Source organism: Ixodes scapularis, unplaced genomic scaffold (genome assembly GCF_016920785.2).
Source record: "Ixodes scapularis isolate PalLabHiFi unplaced genomic scaffold, ASM1692078v2 PGA_scaffold8__174_contigs__length_109621045, whole genome shotgun sequence".
NCBI classification, from domain to species: Eukaryota; Metazoa; Arthropoda; class Arachnida; order Ixodida; family Ixodidae; genus Ixodes; species Ixodes scapularis.
The window spans coordinates 5715368-5723852 of NW_024609883.1; positions in this window are offsets into that span (position 1 = coordinate 5715368).

The following is an 8485-nucleotide window of genomic DNA, read 5'->3' on the forward strand; positions in this document are numbered from 1 at the left end:
TCTCACCGTATCTCCTTTTATAACATTATAGAGAAAGTCTTACATTAAGTTATTTCCCAAACTTCTTTGTCGTCATTCAAAATATCTTCCTTCGTGGTTTGATAAAGGTACATCGTTCGCATGTATATACCTTTCCCTGCCAGGGGACTAATCTGCTTAGATGCTTTCTCTAACAATATTGTTATTTATACAATAGGATGCTTACTATACATTTATATAAAAGTTATCTTCCCATTATAGAGCACACCTATGGTGCCATCGAAGGCAAACACATTAATTTTTATTTTATTTCGTCTTTCAAGCTTTCACAAATCTTTAACTAAGACCGGAGATTTAATACCGTCAAAATTTATTTCATTCTGATAATCTCGATATTTAAAACCGATATCAACAAGACCGTTTGCTACGTGTAATGCTGAAAGTACAACCTATTAGAATATTTTTTACCTTATTTTCAACATCAATCGCAGTCTCCTTAGCCTTTATTTCACCTGGTAGAAGGATGTCTGTTGCCCCTTTCAAGAGTTGATATTTAGTGACAGCCATATTCATTTCAATTATTTTTTCGAAAGCTCCAACCGGATCATCATTAGTAAAATAGCGCAAAACAACAAGGAAGAAAGGGCGAGATAGACAGGAAAGGCGCTAACTGGCAACTGACATTTAATACATATAAAAGGTCTCCGGAGCCGAAACCAAGAAAGCAAAGGACAAAACCTCACTGTTTTGGGGGACACTTCCCTGCCAGCAGATATATGCAGAATTCTAGAAAAAGGACCAAAATTCTTCACTTCACCAAAAAGACAGGGTATACAGCTATTGTCCAACGTATATGACTTAGCGGAAGAGGCACATGAAGATGTGCCTTTTCCGCAAAATGGTAAATAAACATTGAATTGAATTGAATTGAATTGAATGTCAGACCACGTTGTATTGAAGACTGCGTGGATGTACTATTAAGATCTGGGAATGGTTGTGGAAGGAGGTTGAACATGTCTCGTGTAGTAAATTACTTCACTGAGAAAGATTTAAACCTGTTAGAGTCAGACAAAGAAGGAGGATTTGTTGTCATCCCCAGGTCAATTTACCAAGAAAAGGCTATCTCGGTCATAGACAAAAACTTCAACCAAACAAGCGTCAAGACCAAAAAGATGAAAGCCATGGCGCTACAATTATGCACTAAGCTAGAATTGACATCAATGAAGATAATTTCGACTGCCACAAAGGACCACTTAGACATGTTTTTTACTGCCAAAACACACAAAAAAGAGTGTCCGTTCCGAGTGGTTGTGACTGAAAAAGGATCGTGGAAGGGGGTGTTGTCTCGCTATCTAATGAAACAACTGTCTAACCTCGAACTAGATGATCCATTCCTGATCCCTAACTCTGAAGTGGGTATACATCACCGTCAACTGAATGATGCAACGGTACGATACGGGTTTTCACTTGATGTGGAGGATCTTTTTTACTCTATCCCACACAACAAGCTGTTTACAGCTGTAAACGAATGTATTCAGGCCAACGGGATTACGAAGTTTCAAAATGAAAGTGGAATACTGGTAAAATCTTTCCTAGAACTTTTACGGTTCTACCTAACCGCCACCGTGGTAACGTACGAAGGTACGTCTTACCTACAAAGGAAAGGCATATGTATCGGGTCCTGTGTGGCACCGGTCCTCTGCGACATCTTCTTTTCAAAATGTGATCGGGCCATCGATAATGCACTCACCAAAGGGCAAGTCTCACGCATTTTTAGATACGTGGATGATTATCTAGTGCTTCTTTCAATTAGACCCATGGAAAATGAAGCTCAAATATTCCACACCATCAAATTCACTTTCTGGAGCGAAGGGCAAGGGCTCAATTTCACCCATGAGACTCCAACGAATTTAAGCCTTCAATGTTTAGATCTTCATCTGATGTTCAAAGACAGGCACACTTGCTGGAAATACTCGCCAAGAACCAAAAAAGGCCTGCTTCAGTACGGCTCACATCACTCCAAAATCATCAAGAGAGGAATTGTCAAAAGCACAATGAGTGCAGCCTTAAAAAAGTCGTGCACACATTCCGCGGCTGAGAGTTTTCAAGCTCAAGTGCAGCGCCTCAAGACATCTGGGTTCCCGAGTTCGATTTTGTTTGAAGTCGCCGAATCATTACTCACCAACAGTGGACAACGAGTGCGCACACGAGAGAAGAACCAACGACCAGCAGTGCTGTCAAACCATACATTCATCAGATTACACACAACTTAAAAAAGATTGCTTCGAAATATCAAGTCCAAGTGGCACTCTCTGCGCCAGATAAACTTAGGCGGTTGAGTCCGAGAATTAACCATCTCCAACCACAGCAAGCTGAGTGCAAAGTAAGACATCAGCAACAATACGTCGACTGCCAACGAGGAGTGGTGTATGAAATACCTTTCACCTGCGGCAAAATATATGTGGGACAAACAGGCCAAAGCATCAATGAACGCTTGCGAGAACATGGCTTAGCCTTGAGATCGTCACCAGCCGGCCATCTTGCAATACATGCAAGGGACTGTATGTGCTCAGCAGTGCTTAGCCAAACCAAAATTCTAAGACGTTTTAGGTCCAAAAGAACACGAGAGTTGTATGAAGCTCAAACAATTGTGTCTCGCGGGGCGGTGTGCGTCAGCGCCCCATCGATCGCCTTATCTCCTAAGGAACTTTACTACCTTAATCATATGACTTGACTACAAGTATTCAGCCTGCAACCTCAGGTTCCTTTTTTGTCTCAAACTTCACCTTTTTATCATCTACGATTACCGATCGTGCACCTCTGCAATTTTCTCCTTTTGTTTCAAAATTATTGCTTCCTTGTTTCTTCCTCTCTTATTTCTTACGGTTTTTTTCACTCACAGATGTCATCAGCAACTCACCTTTTTCATACATTTTATTTTAAATTTTTACGTACAACTTTGAGGGTGTACGTTTCTTTCTTTTAAGCAACAGCATCAGTAACTTCTTGCTTCTTTCTTCTCCTCCTTTATAGACTGTATTAAATGTCAGTTGTCAGTTAGCGCCCTTCCTGTCCATCTCGGCCTTTCTTCCTTGTTTTGCGCTATTTTACTAATGATGAACGACCAACTAGCCCGCCAGCTCACCTTATTCCAACCGGATCTTTTTAATTGAAGCTCTTGAAATTTGATAAGAATTTCATTATGAATCTCTTTTCTCATTCTAATCTATCTATGATATCAATCTTCGGAAGGACTATACCATAATCAATAACCTGGTCTTCTCTTTCTATTTAATCATCTAGACAAATGTTTAGACGCATTTTCGTCTCAAGTGTTCCACTTCGAGTATATTTCGCATGGAATTGTCTTTAATGAACTCGAGGAATTAAAAAAAGGTTAAGAATTCATCGAGGTTCTCGTGGTAGTAGTCATACATATCGTCTTCAGAGGGGCCTCTGCTGCCACTTCAAAATTTCAATGTCTTTTCAAATTCCGTTCAAGAAGGTCTTTTTAGGATGGATTAATCCAGTGACCGCAAGTGTACTTTATATATCTTCTTTTGGTATTCGCGGTTGTGGTTTATCGAACAAGTCATCGCTAAATACGAAATAAATGGCTTGACATTTTTCGTAGTCATCATTTCTATTTCATTTAATCGACTATTTGTTGCCTTTTTTCTTCTTTACATTCGTTATCTTCAACTCTTTAGCCAGAGGATAGAGGCCTTTAAGCGGGAGATATTTTATTATTCGTTCCATTTATATCAAAAATGTTTTTGGAAGAGATCTTATATGTAAGAAAACATTTGACATTTTGAATTTTTTTTTTACGTCGACCACTGTTTACTTAATCAGCTCGTCTCTAATATAAAGAAATCGACTTATCGTAATCGTCGCTTTCCTTCTCGTGGTCGTCTCTATGAAGGGAGCAGAAAGAACTGCCTCAATCAACTAAAACAAGCTGGCGGTCCGGAGGAAACCGGATAGGGCGATATGCTATGTCTTTCGAATAAAGAAAGTTTTAAGCGACGGTGTTTGTGGTGTAAAACACCACGAGTACTGATATGTTTCAGCGTCAGCTTCGGTGATGACACCGCTGTTGTCAGCGGCTCGTTTTGAAGGTTTCCCTCCTCGTTCAGGCGCATCTCACCCAGAGTAGAGTTGCAGATGAACCTGGAGGTCGCCATCGAAACTCCTACCGAAAACGTCAGTGGACCTTTTTTGTTCTCTGATATTCCCCATATCATAGATCAACCTTCACTCGCTCGTTGGGAGCTAAGCGCTCCCCAAAGCAGCACGGATGAAAGTTGCAGACAAGAAAAGTGACGCGGTAACAACCAGAGAATGCAAAGCAGACGGCGACACGTAGCCTAAATGATTGTAGAAACAAATGAGACAACACGAGAGTTTTTTTTTATTATTTATTTCATTTTTATGTTTTATTGGTAGAATAAAACAGTCATCCACTAAGAATTCATGCAAACAAAAAAGCGCGTTGGTTCTGGCTGAAGAAAAATTAGGGCTCCAATTAGTCGTGCAGAGGGCAAAGAATAGATCGTATGATGTTGAAACGAATACAAATGTTTGTACTGTGGCGAATTAGAGCCTTCATGCGAAGGTGCCAGACCCAACGTGGAGTGGTTAAGAAGAAACCGAGGTGGACAACGACCAGGCCGAAAACCACCATCAGGAAGAAGGCGCAGCAGGAGACGGCTATGTCGGCAAAATGTCCGCTGAAGGCAAAATCAAAGGGTCCAAGCAGCCAAAATATCCGACCAATTCGTGAATGCTGAGTACCAAAATACAGTATTTACTCGGGTGAGAGCCGCACTATTTACGAACAAGGCCCTTGTGTCTACTTTCCCGCAAAGCACATATACAGCCAATCATCACGTTGCACATAAATGACATAGCGAATAACTAGATCGAGAACATGATTTTCCATACAAATGCAACCTTCTCAGAAGGTATCTTCGCGCAAAGACGTTATTTCTGTCCTGTAAACAGCTAGAATCACGTTGTCGATCGTAACAATTGGCAAATCGCGTGCTCCGCGGAGAAGCGAACTCTCAGGTTTTCTTTATAAACAGTGCGGCTATTATTCCTGAAAATACGGTATCTGAAGGATTATGTACCTTAAAAATACTAATAATCCCACAATGCAAAAAAAAGAGGATGTTACATTATGCTATTCTAGGTGTTTCCGTTGGCCCCCGGGCTGCCGGTTGCGGCAGCGCGGTTACGAAAGCCCCCGCAATAAACATGGCTGACGAGCACTTGTGTGGTCACTTGGCAGAGTAGAAAAGCAACGAAGAGGTTGCTCAGCTTAAAAATATCCGGCGTCTTACATTGATATGCAGCGCTTGAACTATGGGAGCCGCTGGGCAGACGCACCTGCGAGAGATTTGCGGAATGCAGCTTTAGAGCCCGTCCCTTCTATCCAAACTAAATAACAGTTGACAAAAGTTGATTTTTCTTATATAAAAATTGTTCATTTTCGAAGTACAATAAGAGACTGCGTAACGGAAACACAATGGAAGAGAGAAAGTTTCGCAGTAAACAGCGTACAATATCTTCGCTAGCGAGCGAACAATCAGCGAGGTCTAGTACAAAGAGTTTACATTGAAGATGCGAAAACAGCTGCTGCTCTTCTACTGAAGAACAGCGCATTTTCCTCCGACAAAGTGTTTTGGTATATTGAGAACATTCCTTTCAAGATAAAATAAAACAAACCAAGAAAGACACAATACACGCAACAACGTCATGCGGTACACTGCATCGTCAACGCTTACGACACTTCATGTTTGCCAGCTACTGCTCGATGTTTTTGTGCCACAATTGTTTTTGCCATAATCATTGGTCATGTTTTTGGCGCTTCACCCGAGAGCTTAAACAATGAAGGTAGTACTGGGTTGAAAAAGTGAACATTAAGGTTTTACTAATATTAAACTTTCTGCTGAACCGCCTCCAATAAAGTACATGCAAAAAAATCTAGATGGCAAGTACTGCGAACCCCACGTCGAGTTCGGCCACTTTTTGTTTCAGGGGCTCTACCTTAACTCGCAAAAGGTGCAGAACTCAAACCAATGTTTTGGACGGGAAGCATAGGAATGAATCATTAGGGAAAAGTAGCTCAGTTCTAGTATACTTCTGCAGTGCCTATTATGCATACTACTATTGTAATAATTTTGTGTTAAATTGGCCGATTTCGAGTATACTCGGCGATGATGAAAGCATACCATTGGTATGCTTGCAGCTCTATTTCGGAATAGTTTTCAGGACACTCCGTGCATACTACTAGGAAAAAGTGAGCATACCTTGGGTGAGCTCCTACTCTCATTCCAGTGATCTGTAAGCTTGTGAGCTTATTCTGCTAAAAGGACACTTGAAGCACCCGATAACGAGAATTTCATGTATAGGCAAAGAAATTATATTAAGTGGTACACTGACATGAGAATGCAAAAGAAATTGCTAGCAGTGGACACAAACCTAGTCTCCATCACAGGGAACTGATATTTATGTAAATGCTGGCAATTTGTTTTACAGAGTTTCAGTATCTCACCTAATATAGTTTCTTTGCTAGTATATTTCCATGTGCACTGTCAGAAACATGGGATCGACAATGTGCTTGACAGTCTTCCCTTAGCAAAAAGAGGCCGTACTTCAAACGAAGTTGAAATATATTTAGTATGAATATTCATTTTGTATTTATTCTGTATTATTTTGGCCGCATTCGAAATACGCGCGTAATGTATTCAAAATACATTATAAATATGAATCAAAAAATATTTTAGATATACCAAAAATATTATTCCTTCACCCTCAAGATGTCATTTGTGGATTAAAAACCGGTTACACAATTTTTTTTTATTTTCGATTTTGTCAGCAAATGGTGTCCCTGTGGTATTTGAAGGCACTACTAAATACATCTCACAAAGCCACATTAGAAACGAACACAAACACAAACACCATGACGCACTGAAGAGCTCATTCACAGACCCGTTGACTGCTCTAGAGCCTTATATAGCCTACATATTGAAGGTAATAATTTTTTCGGTGACCACCTCTGCGCTTATTAAGGTTACAAGTATTCGATCTTCTCCTCGGGAGTCTGTCAAGGGGGAAACAGTGTTTTGAAGTTCGTGGACGATATCTCTTACTAAAAGGCATTGGTACAACTAATAACAATTCGGCACAGTCCCTAAAACAATATCCACACAAACGGCTCATAAAATACATTTTATTGCTTCTCTGCGTAGCACCACTCAGGGCGAAGCGAATCAAGGCAGTTTCTTCACTTTAAAATACTGTAAACGACTTTATTTTCGTGAGGACCTCATTCTCGCAAAGTTGGCGAATCGCCTACAATTCCGAAAAATAGGTCCCGTGAACAATTCCGGCAAAATGTAAAAACATTAAAATCTATATTGCGATCCCAGCGCGTCGCGAAAATTAGAATTTGCGAATTATTCCTAAACTCCAACTTTGACCTAAATCCCGAAATATTGAGCCCGCGAAAAATAAATATTTTACAGTAGTTGTTTTGCCTTTCCTTTTTAGTAGTTGACTATTTAATATGGTAGTTAATGTCACTGTATTAAAGTCACTATTCACATCACGTACAATGGTGAGTATACACGTTCAGTGAACTAACATTGTGCTAACAAAACCACGCCAAAAGTATCTGTTCACAGCACCTGCTGAAGCTTTCCAGCATCAGCAAATGTTGTGGTTGTAGTTCCCGAACCCCGTTTGTGATTGGTGTGCAAGGAACTGATCAGGTGTGTTCTTGATAGAAAAAAGGAAACCATAACATAAACTGGGCTGATTTATCAGTGCGATGCTGCGCAATTCAATTGTCAAACTAATCAAATGTATTTAGGCGCTTCAGTATACTCCATATCTGCTTGAAGTGAACTTCAGAAGGGGAGCTTTTAAATATTTTGGTAGTTTAAGTCAAACTACCAAAGTATTGCAGTCAAAAGGTACTTAGAGTATAACACAACAGTATTTACGATTTTCAGGTATTTTAAGAGTATTCTGCACGTATTCTTGATTGCTTCATTTTTTTAGGGTTGGAGTATATTTTGCATGAATTAAATAAATATTTCAAGAAATATATGTGAAAGGTATTTTGTGCCTATTAATTTAGTATTTACATATTTCAAATGTAGTTTAAGTAAAGGTATTTTAAAATGATTTTTAGAAGTATATTTCAGTACTAAGTAACAAAAAAAGAAGTTTATATTTTCGGTATATTTTTCGTGTACTTACAATTATGAATTGTATTTCAAATACACTCAAATTAGAATGTGGTATATTTCGAACGTATTAGTTTTCGCTAAGGGTTACAACAGTACAACTCACAAAATGAACCGATACGTTGGACGAGAGGCCTCAAGGGTGGAGTCGTTAGCTCTTTGCATAACTTGTGGGATGTTGCTAGCTACCAACACAGGTACCGATCGAGTAACCAAAGGATTGTCTCAACAGCGGCGATATCTCA